The sequence below is a fragment of the Balearica regulorum genome, chromosome 1 (genome assembly GCF_011004875.1).
Source record: "Balearica regulorum gibbericeps isolate bBalReg1 chromosome 1, bBalReg1.pri, whole genome shotgun sequence".
Lineage (NCBI taxonomy): Eukaryota > Metazoa > Chordata > Aves > Gruiformes > Gruidae > Balearica > Balearica regulorum.
The window spans coordinates 42626391-42643730 of NC_046184.1; the positions used below are offsets into that span (position 1 = coordinate 42626391).

Genomic DNA, 17340 nt, shown 5'->3' on the forward strand with positions numbered 1-17340 from the left:
TCCCTGGGCAACCTGTACCAGTGCTCGGTCACCCTCACTGTAAAAAAGTGTTTCCTGATGTTCAGAGGGAACTCCTGTGTTTCAGTTTGTGGCCGAGGCCTCTCGTCCTGTCACTGGGCACCACTGGCAACAGCCTGGCTCTGTCACCTTTACACCCTCCCTTCAGGTATTTATACACATTGATGAGATCTCCCTAAGCCTTCTCTTCTCAAGGCTGAACAGCCACAGCTCTCTCAGCCTTTCCTCACGTAAGAGACAATCCAGCCCCTTAATCATCTTTGTGGCCCTTTGTTGGACTCTTTCCAGTATGTCCATGTCTCTCTTGTACTGGGCAGCCCAGAACTGGACCCAGCACTCCCAAGTGTGGCCTCACCAGTGCTGAGTAGAGGGGAAGGATCACTACCCTTGACTCACTGGCAGTGCTTTGTCTACTGCATCCAAGGATACCATCCACCTTCTTTGTGCCAAGGCCACAATGCTGGCTCATGTTCAACTTGTTGTCCACCAGGATCACCAGGTGACCCTGAAGTAAGTGGTTCTCAGGTGTGGTTATCAATGCATCCAGTTCAGTAAGGTCCACAAGGAATTTAAGGTAATACTCTTGAGAAAGGTACCTAAGTGCTAAAAAAAAAATATAATAATAAATAAGGAACAACAAGTTTCATAAAAATTAAGAGCTAACAGGGATAGGATCAGTTTTAAGAGATTAAAGGTAATCTAAATCCCAAATCCAACAGGGTGATCAAACCAAGTATCTCAAATAATCTAAGTGTCATTCAGCAACCATATGACAGGGTGAAGGCACTTTCACTTTGCTCCATGCAGTGGGGGAGCAGCAATAGCACAGAAGGTAATCAAAGTACATGCCATACTTTCAAGGCTCTTTGAAAGAGAGACTTTCTCTGTGCACCAGAGAAAGTACAGTCCCCTGGTTGCAGAGTGAGGCCACAGATCATGTTTCTCAGTTCAAGAGTCCACACACCAAGTACACTTCATTAACAAGCTACAGATCAGGCCAGCTTCTTGCACACGACACATGTCACTGCATGCCAGGGACCATTGTTGAAACCAGTTCCGAGAATGCAGGAACTGAAGCTGAGTTACCGGTAAAATTGGAGTGGGGCCAACAGGGTAAAACGATTCAGCGAAAGATCTGGTAAACAAAGAAATCACAAATTTTCCTCAACTCTCAAACTAAGCATCTTACACATCCTAACAAGAACTTGGAAGAACTAGGGAGAGGTTTTATTCTGCAATTCTAGAAGAGAAACCTGAGAGCTGAGTAAATCTCCAGATTCAATTCCTTCTACTGTGAAGTCAGGCCAGGAGGGCTTTACAAAACCAGTAATAATGCAGGGGAAGTCACAGGTGATGAACCACATGGTTATGTTAACTATGAAATGTTATGTTTGAATGCTCAAGTCTGCTACAGGTATAACTACCAGACTCAACAACTGCCTCGCGTATGTCCTCTGAGTATACTGTCATCACTTAATGCTATCAGCCACAAACATACCTTTCTGAAACACTTCCTTCCACCCTGAGTTTCATCACCTGCCTTCTCATTTCCTGAATAAAGAGTCCATGTGCAAAGAAAGGTATTTCCTCTGTTTCTCTATTGCTATTTTCAGAAGGGAGAAAAGAAAAAAAACAAACCACCAAGAAAACAGGAAAGTTGAAGAGCTTAAGAACAAGACTTGAAAACATGTCTCATCTAGAAAAAACTTGGAAAGTAGCTGAGGTATCTGGACTGTGCTTCTATCTTTAGAGAGTGATAGATGGCAACGAATGCCAAGAAAAGGATAGCAAACTTCTGAATACCCACTGCAACTTTAATAATTACTACCTTAAACAGGTGTCCCACAGGCAAACTTGTCCTGATAGAAATGAAGGAGTACAGAAAAGGTGGTAAGAGTCACCTCCAGGTACTAACACATCTTCCTCTCAAAAGCTCGAGTCCCAATTGTTCTGGAGCCTTTTGGCCGTTGAAATGTACTTCAAAGCTCCCCAACTTGTCCCAGTCTTCATGATGTATATTTTGCAAGACTGCTCCCATGATTCAAATGTGTTGTTGGTCTTAATGGTAAAAACAGCTATTTCTTCACCTAAGGGTTTCTAGTTACCTGGTGGATTATCCGCTTTGCCTCCACAAGCCAGTTTTACCAAGGCCTCAGTCTAAATTTTGAGCATAAGACAGACAATAATTTTTTTTTTTTTTGCATTCACTCTTGAACCAGAGAGAACCTATGAAGTTTTATAAAACATTCAGATTTTTTTTTGCTTTGTTGTGATGAAGTAGGGAAAGAAGTTTTAACCAAACCTTACATCGCAAGATCTAGCATTTTATTTTTACATTTCAAGATGCTGCAGTATCAATCAGCAAAATAACGAAGTGGACACCAAACTGATCTTACAGAACTTTATACACGGTTCAATTGGCCAATGACTGCCTTTGCGTGAAGAAAAAAAAGATGCACTCAAACTAAGTGATTAGACACACTGCAAACTGTTTTCCTTTCAGAACTCCACCCTGCAATTTAAGGACACATTCACTATTTGGGCCTTGCATTTTTTTCTGCCCAAAGATGACAAGCTAAAAAAGGTTTCAGAAAGCAACATGACGAATCTAATAATTTAAAGTCAGGGAATCATGCCTTTCTTCTAACAGCATTAGAAGTTTTCTTTCACAACCGTAAAGGTACTACTAATAGGCTCATGCACACACCCCTCCATCTATCTCATCAACTCATGTTCATCTAGAGGTTTGCATTACAAGCCAAGATGCTTCTATTAATATCCGAGAGTGGAAAAAAACCCAACACAGTTGTTCTGTGCTGTGATGAGAGACCAGCTCGTACTCCCTGTGGTTTCTCAGCTCTCACATTGGCAGGTGTATGAAGTTGCAGTGTGACACACTCCCAGACATAGCTGAAAGGGGTTAAAAGACTATTAGTCCTCCACACTTGGTCCTTGGTCTGCCTTCCCCACTGCAGCTGCAGCCTTTCCACCTGTGCACAGGCCTGTCTGCACAGGTGCTCTCTAACCCTCTTCTGTCAGAGGGACCCCCACTATTGCAAATTATTTTAAACTGACACTCTCAAAACACAGAATATTTAAATTGAGCTAGGCCATGGGACTTTGTACCTGCCTTTCTGCTTGCAGGTCTGGCACAGCAGTGGTAAAGAACAGCCAAGTGGCACCTCTTAACCCATCTCTGTTCTAACCATAACAGCCTGGGCAAGCATGGACTATGTCTACAGCTATGGACTCACCCGACACTGGAAACTACTGCAGGAAGTGAAGGGAGCCAAGCCAAGGCAAAAGGAAAAACAATGTTGTTGTTAAAAGCATTTTCTGAAATGAAAAAGATAAGTCAGCAGAGATGTTTCCACAGACAAGATAGATAGGTGGCAGAACAATTCCTTCCCCGTTTCTGATGCCAGAGTGGAATCAGTTGCCGTCCTGAGACACGAGACAGATCTGGATTTCCTCTGCATGGAAGTTTCCAAAACAAAATCCAACCTTGCTTTTCCTGAAAGGAACGTTTTTCTCTTTTTCCCTTGATAGACATTACTGTCAAATACAGAGTCAAAGCATTAAAAAGGAAAAAAAAGAGAGACTATTTCAAGTTTATGAAAAAAACACTTTAAGCATACATATAAGAACTAATTCACTGTGCTGAAAAAGCCTCAATAAGGGGATTCTGAAAGTCTATTTTAATACTTCAAATGATGCAGAATACTACCTTCAGTGATGAAACCCTCTAAACATCTTGGTGATAATGCAATCACAGACACAGAAATATTTTAAGTCTCATGTGCAGGTCAAGAATACAATCGACTTCAAAAGGAATAGTTTCAGAGAGCTATTCTGAGATTATATAGAAATGATTGCAAGTAATCATACCATTGCAGATCAATGAATTACCAACTGCCAGATGAACTATACGTGACTAGACGAGTGTTCTAAACCTATTGCAAAAAAAGTAAAGCTTAAACTACTGTGAAGTTTCTGTATCTCAGAAGCTGCAGTGACTTTGCTTGGACAGATAGGCACTATCATGCAGACAGATCATTGCCACATCAAAAGCTATTGCAGTTGATTTCCTACATTGCTTCTCTCTGAGCTGACTTAAGCAAACACAAGCAAGATTCCAGCTTGTCACAATTTCAGAATACGTACCTGGTCAGACAGTCATTGTAAAACATCTTGCTTGCTAAGAGTTTACAAACAATTTGCAGATTTAGTATCAACACCAAGCAACTATCTTGGGCACAGCAGCATTTATTACTTATGTTACAATACTGTTTCTGTTTAAAAAGTCTCTATTGCTGGGGGATAGACAAGAAGATTATTCCAAGTCTGCATCCAAAAGACTACATAATCCTCTCCTTAAGGAGAGTCCCCCCGCTTTTTTCACCTACAGTCTCTCCTCCACCTTTGCAAGAGTTACACCTGGAGGAACAGGATCACTGTCCTCCTCAAAAGTGACAAAAAATCTTTCTCAGCACATTCCTTGACAAGGGACATAGATCCATAGCAACTAAAGCAAATTCAAATTAATACCATATTCATGGGTATACGTACCCTCTGAATCACCCAGCTGTAAAGGTCAAAGCTCAGAATATGCAGGACCATATTCAAAAACCAGCCCCCACAAAACACCAAAACCCACACATCTTCAAAAGATCAGAAATGTGTAAGGAGGCGACTTCAAGTGACCTACAGTATCAAATTATTGGTATCACATGAGGTTCCACCACAGCCTTCCCAGAAATTGCAACAACTAACCAAAGCAGATACCGATCTTTACTTTTCTTACTGTATCTCTTAACGAGTAACTGTCAATGTTTGACTCAAGTACAAACTATCCTTTTGTTCCCTACCGGTATGCTACCAAGTTCAATTTGATTCAAATGTGACAAGGGTTCTCAAGTTCAAAGCAATATAAACAGTTACTGTTGACTAAACAGAGTTGATGGGAAGAGAATCATCTTAATACACATCTACAGCAAAAAGAAAACCAAATTTGTAAAACAAATAAAAAACCTTCAAAATCAAGTCAGTGCAAAGGACAAATTTTCCAAGTGGTAATGCTCCTAGGTTTTTAATCTTTCCTTTGCACTGTGCATTTTGCTGCTTCTCAGAACTGCAAAGGGTGGCTAACTCATTTTAAAGAGGTGACATACACCTTAACAGCTCTTTCAAATTTCCATGCCTGTTGAAAGGACACCTTAAGTTTTGGGGGCAGAGGGGGCAGTTGGTTCTGTGCACTAAAAAAAAAAACCCAACCTCAAAATATGATTCAGGTGACTCACTACGACCTACCTGCCCAAGAAGAATACAGTGATCCAAATTCTGAGTGTGATGCCATTTAACTGTGTTCATTTCAAAATAACACTGGACTACAGGCTTCTAAAGGTCTAACAGGTGTAATACAGTTTTTTCGTTAGCAAGTACTGTTGAGGAATAGCATTCATGAGAAGTGAACAGAATAGAGCATCCTTCCCCATCCAGAGCTCCCAAAGACCTACCAGTACAGAATAATTTTCCTATACCCCAATGGCTTAGTTTCACCATAGTAAGAACTACGATTACCTCTCTCGGTCCTGCTGATAAGAACCATGAACACACTTCACAAGGGCTCGACTAAGAGAGTAATCCTAATTTCTGTTCTAACCCAAGATACATAAATTAGAAAAATCAAGGCAAGTTCTAAGATTAAAAGCATGAAAGAAAACTTAACACAGACAAACAAGTCTCAGTTGAGCTGTGCTCAGCTGCAATACAGTTAGACTGTGCCTGAGAGGTTTTTATGGACTTTCTGCAGGATTAAACATGGTGCATATTTCAAACAGGAACCTAATGTTTATTCTCATGTAGAATTTAGTTTTCTTGTCTTGGCAGAAGTGTCTCTTCTTGATATTAAAATAGTGTTGATGACTTAAGAGATGGCCTTCATCTGGATTTCTTTTGGCTAGCACTAGAAGGTAGTTTCCACAGTTTCAAGATACAGGATATCTGTAGGAGAATTTAAGAACAAAAGGTCAGAGAAGCCTACTGCAATAGGAAAAACCCCAGAAATTCTAACAAAGTAGCAGCAGGTTCAAACAGGCAGCGATAGTATCTGGCTTACACATCATGGTTTATTAAAAAGATTTAGAAAGTCTAATTTAGATTTCCATTGTTTATGCCAAGTTCAATTTTTTTCACTTTTCTGCTTGCCTAATTAAAATGAACTGATGAACCCAACTTCTGGATTTTTTAGGCGTGTTATTCCACATGTTTGCAATTCACAATGTTCATAGGTTGGGGGGTGGTGTGGTTTTTTGTCTGTTTTTTTTTTTTTGTTTCAGAGATTTTTTGGGGGTACTGAGGGGAAGTGGATTTTTGTGGGGGTTTTTTTCTGTTATTGTTCAATGTGGGTTTTCTAAGTCACGAACAACTATTTCAAATAGCCTTTGTACAGGCTTAATGAGGACTTGTGCTTTTAGCACCAAACCTCCAAGCTCGTCTTTCTGAAGCTACTGAGTAACTGCTGATCAACTTTTCTTTGGAACTGTTGCAAGGATCTCATACAGCTTTTAGTTTAACAGGATGAACCAAGAGCATTTAAACAATATAACCTGATGCACAGGAACTGTAAAATATTATTGCATTGCAGACTTGGCAAGTAACCTAACACTGGACCTCGTTTCCCCACCCATTTCTATTTAAGAAATTACATGGTGTCCCACACACACACACCGCTTCTTTGGGCAATGAGAAGCACCTCCCCTGCCACAAGAAGCAGTTAGGGAAGAGATACAAACGTCATCAAGTGACAACTTACCAGCAATTCACAGCCCTCAGAAATCAGCTCAATATTGCTGCCTAATGTAAGATAGGTAACTCCTCACATTCTTTGCAACAATAAGCAACTTACATAAAAATAACTTTTGCTAGAGCTGAAAATAGAAACCAAGCCTTTCACAGCTCAAAGCCAGCCCTCAAGCACAGGAATTAAACATATTTACCCCCAAAGCTATCCCATTTCTGAAGAGTAGAATGCTTTTTGCTTGCGGTACTGGAAGGGGATACCAAGGTTCTCAGTAACAAGAATCCCATGTTATCGGGTACATTTAATGTTCTGCTTCAGGGACAAATATAGAAGATACTAAATTCATTCAAACAGTAAAGAAACTATGTGTCACAGTTGGGATCATAGGGTTCTGTTCCTTGACAACCAGGGAGTGGTTGTAAGGTCACTTCATACAGCACAGACAGGAAAACAAAGTCCTGACACTTCCTTGGAAGTTCTTTGAAATATTTCAGAGAAGAAAACAGAGGGGGAAAAAACAACATCTTGAACAAAGAATTATTCCATTCAGGGCCAAATAAATATTAAATAGACGAGGCACCACCTCCTGCCCTTCCACGCAGTCAACTCAAGTACTGGGAATTCTCTTTCCCATGAAATGGGTTAATGGGGCCATCACATAGCTTGAGCATGTGATTTGAGTGCTACTGTCTCAGCTGTGCAATCCCACAGGACTATACAGTATGAAGTTTTGAATCCTGCTTCCCCACCAACCTCTATCCATCCCTTCAATACTCAGCTAGTTAAGGGGAGTCAGAACAGCATGGTGCAGGTCATGAGAGAGATCACACAGTTTGGGAGCCTGCGCACAGACTGAAGACAGACAAATGCCTGGAAGGAAGGATGCAACGCTTGTGAGCTCCAGCAAATTCAGTTGGTGTTTTACAATAAATAAGGGAAAGAATACTTCCAAGACAGAGTGCATTTATTGTTTAAAAGCAAAAAACTATGTTCTTCCCTTCACAGCATTACCTCATTCCAATATTGTCACCAAAACTGACAAGAGTTATCAGTTTAATAGCGTTTTATAGTTTACTTCCATAGTTAACATCACACACAATACCAAGATAACACTACCTTAACTACCAAGATAACATTAGCATAAAGCAATTCAATACCCTGTATCTCCACCACAGCAGTTAACTAAACCTCTAAGTATCATGTTACACATTTTATTCCCTTGAAGGCAGCTTACGCATCTATTTCAAAGTCTAGCATTTAGGAGAAGAATGAAACACCAATTTCCATGCTTCACAATGTAAAGCAATACCTCAGGTCTCAAAGATATAACTGAACAGAAAAGTATGTCCCAACTTACAGCCGAGCATCCGCTTCCTGGGGCACATCCCACCTCTGATGCTCATTTTCACACATCGCACTGAGATGTCAGGAGGAGGAAAACTGAATGTACCCATTTACATTTCTTGCAGGAATAGCTGTAAGAGTAACTGGTGCTACATGTTTCCAACCATGTGCTATGCTAAAAGGGGTGACTGGAGAAATCTCGGGTCCTGCGTTTTCATCTATTATTAACTGAGTGTCCAGACTGAATATCCCAAACTGGTCACAGATACAAAGTAGTGAACTTCAGCAGGTACACTCTACTTAGAACTAGAGGATTTAACTTTTAAAAACTCTGATTTATTCAAGAAATCTCATAATGAGCATGTAGGAGAATAACGGTTTGTTTGGTTTTTACCAAAATTGTCAAGCAAAAGCACATGTAATACTGATTTCAATTAAAGCAACAGATATGCAGAGCCCCCTATCCTCAAAAACACCTACGCATGCATAACCTTTCCTGTGAGAAAGGATTTCGTCCCTTCGTTTTGCAGTCCTCAGAATTCAGAGGATGAGCTGCCCTCTCCTCCTAATGATCACAACTCAAGAAAAAAATATAAGCCAGTAGCTCTTAATGCAATGGCATGTTTTACACTCCCATGACTGCTTTTAGAAAGTCTCTGACATTCATAATTTAAGCTTTTTTTATATTCAGATTGTCTGCAACACACAGAGTATGAAATTAAGACCTGGTAACTCCAGGAGTCCTATTAACTTTATAAAATCCAGATTTTAAGTGAATAGCCACTTGGATATGTCCATGCCATTTATAACCACCAAAGTGTAAAATAATTGAGAAGCTGCTTATCCACCAGAACAACCTAACCAAGATAAGCTAACAAGCATTCCAGTTAGATCATAAAGTAATAAGCCACTTTCACCTCCATGAGAAAAGCACTGTGCCAACACTTCACATACAATGAGAATCGACTATTTCCAAATGTTGATAAGTATAAGTAACCTTCGTAACCCTGTCTTTGGCCTTGAACATCAAAGCTGAATTCAGTTTGAAAACCAATTAAAATGCTAAGCAGCCTATCCACTTTGGGACTGGAGAATGGCATACTGCATTCAATTAAAAAAAAAAAAAAAAAGCACAATTGTCTCCTTAGACACCTTCAAGGATCTGTTAGTTGTTTTAGTAAAATTCATTAATAAATCACATTTTAACAAGAAATGAAGAATTCTTCAATTCTCCATTAAGACCCTGAAACATTTAAGGTTGATGAAGGTACTTTTCTGATCCTAGCAAAACTGAAGGTTTAACAGAAAGCAAAAGCATAGAAATAAAGGATAAAGATGAGCTTGCTGGGCTATGAAGTTTGATTTAGCATTTTCATGCTTATCTGCAGCAATACATATTACTTGTATCAATATGGGCCAGAACTCATTCTCAGCTTGCACAGCACAGTTCACATTCACAAAGCTTAACTTCATTCTCCCCCAGTAAGGTACCCTTATTCATTCTGCCTTTTGGATTGACTATTAGCAAGGAAAGCTACTTAAAATTTATGTTGCCAAACCTGCTTTTTCTGTGGTTGCCATTTTTAAATAGGCAGAATGACTAGACTGCCAAATGGACCTGGAATTCTTATTTTCCCCCCTAACTGCTTCTTTCCTAGATGGAAAATCCTGGGCTACAATACTAAACTGCAAGATAAGGCTTCAGACAGACCTCACATCCAACTAAAAGCCTACATATTGAAAGCTTCATTAAAAAATATAAACGCACATTTAAGAGTGGTAGTGTCCTTGAAGATCATCTCTGTAAATCCAACTGGCTTTAAAATAATAAGAAACACCATAAAACAACAAGCAATTGCCCATTTTCAAGAATATCTCTATGAGTGGCAGCATTCCAGTTTAGACAAAGTGCTCTAAACTTAACAAAATTGGTTCTGATCTTTTAAAAGATTTTGCTGAATGTTACATTTTTCTTCCTTGTTGAGACAAAAACATTTTTAGCAACTTTACAATGGGTATCATAGTCTCTCTCACAAAAGAAAAAAAAATCACGTTGACCTGCCATGAAATTCATACGCATCAGCTGATGATCAGGCTTTTTTTCACCCCCTTGGTTTTGTTGAAGCTGGGGCAATCCTTATGTTATTCTGTTGCCACATCCCCGAATAACGAAGGGAATAGATGATTATAGTCACACTCCTAAATAATGAAAGGAACAAAAGATTATAGTAGACAAACATCCAGCCACTTAAAAGAGCCTTTCAGAAAATCCAGACTCTGTACATGAGCTATTTTGCATGACAAATACTGTCGCAGGTGCAGACCAAAAGTACTCTGCAGCTTTGCTTAAAAGTAAATTAGTATCATTCCTGATTTCCACACTTTCCCATTTGAGCTTGAAATCATATTATACTAAAAGATTTTTAGGCCAGGTATGAAACTCTGCTCTTTTAATAACATTACAATTTTTCCATGCTAGTCTGTATATGAGGCTGTCACATCATGACAACAGAAGAAAAAACTACATCTCTTTGTAGTATCTTGTTGCATCTATTCCTTCACATTAATCACCATTATTAGTGTTTAGTGTCAGAGCAAATAAATTAATGGGGTTTTTTTCCCAGTTAAAACACTAGGTAGAAGCATAACTTTTCTTTTTTAACAGAAGGAAAAGTAGGTAAAGCAATTTCTGATTCTCTAGTGAATCTGAGCTGATTATCACCATTTTATACTTACTACTCAGTTTTTAACATCAGAATTTTGTTTCCAGTGATCTCCATGTTATATCTTAGTGTAACTTCATTCATTCACTACTGGAGTTCAGAGTTGCATTAATTTTAATTTATTTTTTTTTGCATTTTTTAAATTTCTTGTCAAATACACATAATACATCTGCTTAACAAGCATCTGTTCAGGTATTTAGACAAGATTGAATTCACTATTCATTTTGAAAGCAGCCCCTTTATGAGGTGGCTAAAAGTCAGAATCATCTTTGTGTCAAGTTAAGGCGTATTTCAAACATTTAACTCCTACAAGGAGTTATCAATATTGCTGTGAGCTTGACAGCTATTGTACATAGTTGTGCTGTAGATGGCAGTATTTTACACAGCTCAGCTCTCTACCTTAACCTGCAGTTAAATAGCACAATATACAGAATATACTATAAGGTTGCTGCACAAGCTTCAGCTTCAGCGTTTGCAGAACATACCATATGTGGTAAGAAAGTACGCAAGATGTATTAATTTGAAAAACGAAATCTTGGTCCCTTCTCAGCCAACTAGCTAAAGACATGTTGTACCATAATGCCAATTAAACATAAGAATTCTAAGTTACTGCAGGTAACAACATCCTTAAAACAGAGACCCACAATAAACTGTTCCTGTGTATAGGATTTGACCACACTCAGACATTTTACTTCAGGTGACCAAAATCAAAATAAGTTTTCCGTAATGGCCTCAAATTCCTGACTATAAAGTGCTGTTCCGATGTAACAGGGTACATCTGGATCCTCTGGGCTCCCAATTTGCCTGGAATCAGGGCACAGACTTTCCAGAAAATACTGGTCTGTACAGAAAACACCCCAGTTCGACACTAATCTCTCCAATTTCTTTCTTCAAGATGGCTCTAGTCTGTCAGCAGCAAGCTTTCCATGCAGAACCTCTCTGCAGCAGTCACTTTTGTCTGAAAGGTAACTTTGCCCACTTCATGACACACATGGCATGAACTTCACAAAAACGAACCACCACTCACTCCTGGAAAACAGAAGCAACATGCATTCAGGTATATATTGCCTTGACCTGTAATTCCCTTTCTTCCTAAAACTTTAACTGGAGTTCTTTGAGAAGGAAACTATGCTATATCCCACTGCTACAACTCTTACAGATTCAATTAAGAGCACAACTATAAAAATCCCATGCTGTCATCACATTGGTTTCATATTTATTTCATAATGGGTATAAAACAAGCTCAATCACTAGCAAGTCAACAGTTTTAGGAACTACATCAACAGCAATTTCAGTGCCCCCCCAGCTAAAAACTCCCTTCTACCTGTCAGCCTCATTATGCATCCCAAGTGAAGTACATACATAAATGCTAACTCAAACTGGTTCTCCCAGGACACCAAGCATGAGAGCTTCTCATCGTAATGCTCACAAATCAGAATTCATAAGAGACCAGCATTTCCACTCCCTATGAGAAAGGACAGCCTGCTTCTCTGAAGATCAAAATTACTGTCATCACTACTCAGCAAAACATTTGCTAGGAACTGTAAGAGGCATGAGACATCAGAAACTGTGATGATGGAGGAGCAGAAGCCAAGACACAATAACACTGCATCTTCATTAAGTCTGTGAACATAACAAAGTCCAAGGCTGCAATGGAGAGCAGACTCGTATCACTGCATTCCACCAGAGTATCAGCAAAAAAGGCTCCTACAAGAGTTGGTCCTAGCAAATACATTTATACTGGTAACAACCTCCCTGGACACAATACTGGGAGGAGTGGAGTGTTATGATTTTTGCTTATACAGCTTATGCTTGTAGTAATTTGTTTGGGGAGGGAGGATACACTTGCTGACACAAGCACCTCCACTGCAGCTTCTCCCACACTGTTATAATAGCATGACCTATGCAAGTTAAGCAAAGATTACCATGCACAGGATTCAAGCAGATATATTTAAAATTTCACAACAGCAAAATATGCATTTATGTTGGCAAGCTCAAATCAGTGAACATCTGTATTTTTCTCCACAGAAAATAAAGAAAAGCAGAACAACAGAGAAGAACGCTACCAGGTTTCTGAGTTGCTAAGACAGGTAGGACAGCAGCCAAGAAGAAAACCAAATATGCTACTATATGCTTAAGTGAAAGAAGACAGACAGGTGCATAGGGCTAAAGATAAAACTATCATGGACATGGAAGAAGATGGTATGGCAAGGTAGTTGTTTGTGATGCTAAACAATGTGATTATGCAAGCAGAAAACTGGGAAGAAAGCTTGGATGGAGAAAAGGCATTTAAAACTGTCAGACAAGTATAACTGGAACAGTTAATGAACACAGCAATCATCTAAAAGATGGCTATAACAGGACAAACATGGAAATAAAAAAAAATTTTTTTTTTCTTTAAAACATAGAATAAATTTCAAGTAGACATGATGTAACAGGACAGAGAATAAACCCAGCAGAGCTTAAGAAGGCTTTCATTCAGTATGGATGGCCACAGCAACCTTACGTCACAAGAAGATGGCAGATGCTGAGGTTGGAAAATTGTATCTACTACACTATTAAGTGGGAACATAAAACCCTCATCACCTCTTCTCTCCTCCTCCAAGGCTTAACTCTTGGGACCCTTGACACTGGAAAAAAGGAGGAAATATTCAGCAAGAGCATTCAGATTCCAAGTTAAAACCCTGGTAACATACACACACCTTCCTTTACTCAGGACTTTTCCAATTTTTCCCCAACATGAAATTTGTTTAGTAATTACTTTTCACTACTCTAGAGTTTCCACTGTCTGGGCTACCCTGCCATAGAACACGCAGTGCAGGCTGCAGAAGGTCAGCTATAGCAAGTTACAAGTCATGAAAACACCAGCTGCTCCCTGACAAAAAAAAAACACCACCAAAAAAAAAACCCAACCAAAACAAAAAAAACCCACCTCCCTTCCCTCCTCCAAGAATTCACAGATAGAGGCTCAAATTCAACATCATCTCTATCCAGCCACTAAACTATATTCAGCAAATCATACTATGAGTCAAGAGCTTGCTTTTACACCACTTCCCCCAACACCTTAAAGCCATATGAATCACAACAGATGCTACTCATCTTGCAAGAAACACAACCCAAGCTTCTTAAGTTTGAATTTTTAAGATAGAAACATCTGCTAAGCAAGCGGTTCACATTTTAATCACCTATGAGAAACTAGCAGTAAAAAACCCAAAAAACCTGATGAAATTAAATTGATTATTAACACTGGAAATGTAAGCATTTTTTTAAATCCACAAAAATGCCTACAATGAATAATAGTCCAGACTTATGTGCAATATCTCAGATATGTTTCAGCTATCACTTCTGGACACTATACATTAGAGAGTAATGCCAGGTCTCTGTCACTCTAGTTTCCCTTTCCTCTTCCATGCCTGCCAACACAAATGCTTTTGTACACACCATCTTCAAAAAAGGTCAACTGCCAGACAATATTCCGTATTCAGAATTTAAAAAAAAAAATTAAGTCATTGTCTTTAGTCTATAGTTCTCACAAACAATACAGAATCAAGTTACCCTTTACACTGTTTACTTAAGACGCAACCAAGCCTTAGCTTCCTGAAGTTTAAAATAAAAAACAAAACCCAAAAGAGCCAGAGGTTTGAGAGGCCCGAGCCTCCCATTGCTACTCAGCAATACCGAGTGACCACGGCATTAAAGAACAGTCACTGGTCTCTTTTTCCAAAAGCAGACTAAGCCAGAGAGTACTGTAATTTTTCTGCTGGATCTTCAAAAACCTGATGCATAAGGTCTTGTTGTGAGTTCTGCGGAAGAACAAATGTATTAGAAAGATATGATTTTTAATTGTTCCCAGCATGACCATTGTCATGCTGGTAAGAATTTCAGAGCCATAATGAATTCTTGTACCTGTAATATGAGGAAGGACTCCTCCACAATTTATTAAACAGAATAATTAAGGAACAGAGTTCAGAAATAAACCCACATAAGGGAACAAATAAGAACTACAATGCAGGAAGATAAGTAGAGCAACACCTACAGTATATTTTTCTGAGCTTCCTACTGGGAAATATTTAATCTATATAGCATGTAAAGATAAGTAATTGCTTCTATTTTCAAATGAAAGACTACAGGTGATACTTGGAAGCATTCACAGAATAAAGCAACTGAAACAGTATAGCTGAATGTTGATGTTTGCCTTATTCTATTCATGCCCTGATTCTATCTATGCTGCTTATATAACAATTAATAAAATGGTGGTTATTTCAGTGTATTTACATTACAACACCAGTCCTGTTCATAAGTAGGCTGCATTTACAAAAACAATCTGTCAGTCACAGAGGAAAGTGGCTTCAGATAAACAAAAAATAACCAGTTTTCTTCATTTCATAAAGATGGATCAAATATCATTTCATCATTAATAAAATAGTCAAAAAATATACATAAAAATTCTGCTCTGGTCACTTTTTATTAACAAAAATTAAATATTTATACTCAACAAATGCTGCAACATTCATTGATTTATTATGCTTTAAAACAACTACCACCCAAGTACAACTAGAGGCTGGGAGAAGAATGGATTGAAAGCAGCCCCAAGGAGAAGGACTTGAGGGTGTTGGTTGATGAGAAGCTCAACATGAGCCTGCAGCCCAGAAAGCCAACCGTGTCCTGGGCTGCACCCGAAGAGGTGACCAGCAGGTCGAGGGAGGTGATCCTGCCCCTCTACTCCACTCTTGTGAGATCCCACCTGGAGTACTGCGTCCAGCTCTGGGGGCCCCAGTACAGGAGAGACATGGAGCTGTTGGAGTGAGTCCAGAGGAGGGCCACAAAGCTGATGAGAGGGATGGAGCACCTCTCCTATGAGGACAGGCTGAGAGAGTTGGGGTTGTTCAGCCTGGAGAAAAGGCAGCTCCAGGGAGACCTTACAGCAGCCTTCCAGTACCTGAAGGAGGCCTGCAAGAAATCTGGAGAGGGACTGCTTACAAGGGCATGTAGTGACAGGACAAGGGGTAATGGGTTTAAGCTGAAGGACGGTAGATTTAGATTGGATGTCAGGAAGAAATTCTTCACTGTGAGGGTGGTGAGGCACTGGCACAGGTTGCCCAGAGAGGCTGTGGATGCCCCCTCCCTGGAAGTGTTCAAGGCCAGGTTGGATGAGGCTTTGGGCAGCCTGGTCTAGTGGAGGGTGTCCCTGCCCATGGCAGGGGGACTGGAACTAGGTGATCCTTAATGCTGCTTTCCAACCCAAACCATTCTATGATTATATGATTTCAAAAAGGTTAAAGATAAGTCAAGCTCTGTCTGGGAAGAAAGTAGAAATCAACCAGAAGATACAGAAGGACAACTTTAAAAAGTTCACTGAAGGCAAATATTGTTTCTATGCCAAAAACAGGGAAAAAAGTACTAAAGCTTGTTTTAATTCAACAAGAATATGGCTCTGAAAGACAAAATAGCACAGTTTGTAACCTGTGATCTGACAGTGACCAGAACAGAGGTCTTCTACAAATTTAAAAAACAAAACAAATCAAAACCACCCAAAAAGCCAAACCCTCTCACACCACAGGCTTCATTTCCTTACACTGATTCTTAGTTTACATTAAAAAGAAAGCATGTTTTCCCGTTTCAAGCTGAGAACCAAACGGAGCTGATTATTAAGCTTAGAAGAAAATATTCTCATTATGCATAGAGAGGAATAATTGAGCACTGTTCTTTAAAGCACTGACAGTGAGCATGTATAGTTAACATTTAATTCAAGTAGCTGACATGGTACAGACCCATCTATATGCTCAGGTTTATTTTTCACCAGTTTTTCCCTCATTTTATAGGGCAGCTCGTTGCTTTCCATTCTTTTTTCTACCTTGATTACCATGTATAAGCTTTCTGCTTGGTGCTTCTTTGCCTCTGCAGGCTTTCTTTTTTAATGAAAGGAGAACTTTTTTCATCAAGGGAGAACATTCATTCTTGTTGATGATTTCAAAAATCCATCTGAAAACCTTCCCTTACACTCAGTCATTTTGTGTATTTTTCAAATAGACAGAATCAGCATTTATGTAGAAGACGTTTCTTTTCGCTTGAAAATATCACTGGCCTTAAACCCATGTTTTCCACTGATGATTCTTCTATTCTAATGTAATTGTTTGCATTAAGATTTATCCAGTCCCTTTTCAAGGCAGCATAGGTTAGTGACAGATAAGTATAACTACAATCCTATTTGCAAGCTAGAATCAAGGTACTGTTTTTAAAAAGAGCAAGTAGTAAATCTTTATAGGAAGGTTAGTGTGGGGCCCTTAATTCTGCAAAACAAGATTCAGCTGTTAGCTTATTGGCTTCTCTCTACAATCACAAAACCTACATTTTAATTACTGATGAGATTTTCATTTGATCACAAAAGAAATATTACAAAACTGTGATTTCAGTACAGGAAATATGTACCGTTATACAACTCTTTCAGCTCCC

At 39.2% G+C, this 17340-nt stretch overlaps 1 protein-coding gene across 9 annotated transcripts in view; it reads right to left on the bottom strand.

Annotated features, from left to right (window-relative positions):
• Window positions 1–17340, bottom strand: part of OSBPL8 (oxysterol binding protein like 8) — a 95257-nt gene that overhangs the window by 67741 nt on the left and 10176 nt on the right. Inside the window, exon 1 of one of the 9 annotated variants that reach the window (XM_075747146.1) lies at window positions 10223–10327. The exons of the other annotated variants lie outside the window; for them this stretch is intronic. The gene's annotated coding sequence lies outside the window, so the exon portion shown is untranslated. Of the gene's footprint in view, window positions 1–10222; window positions 10328–17340 lie in introns of those variants that run through there. 9 annotated transcript variants of the gene reach the window in all.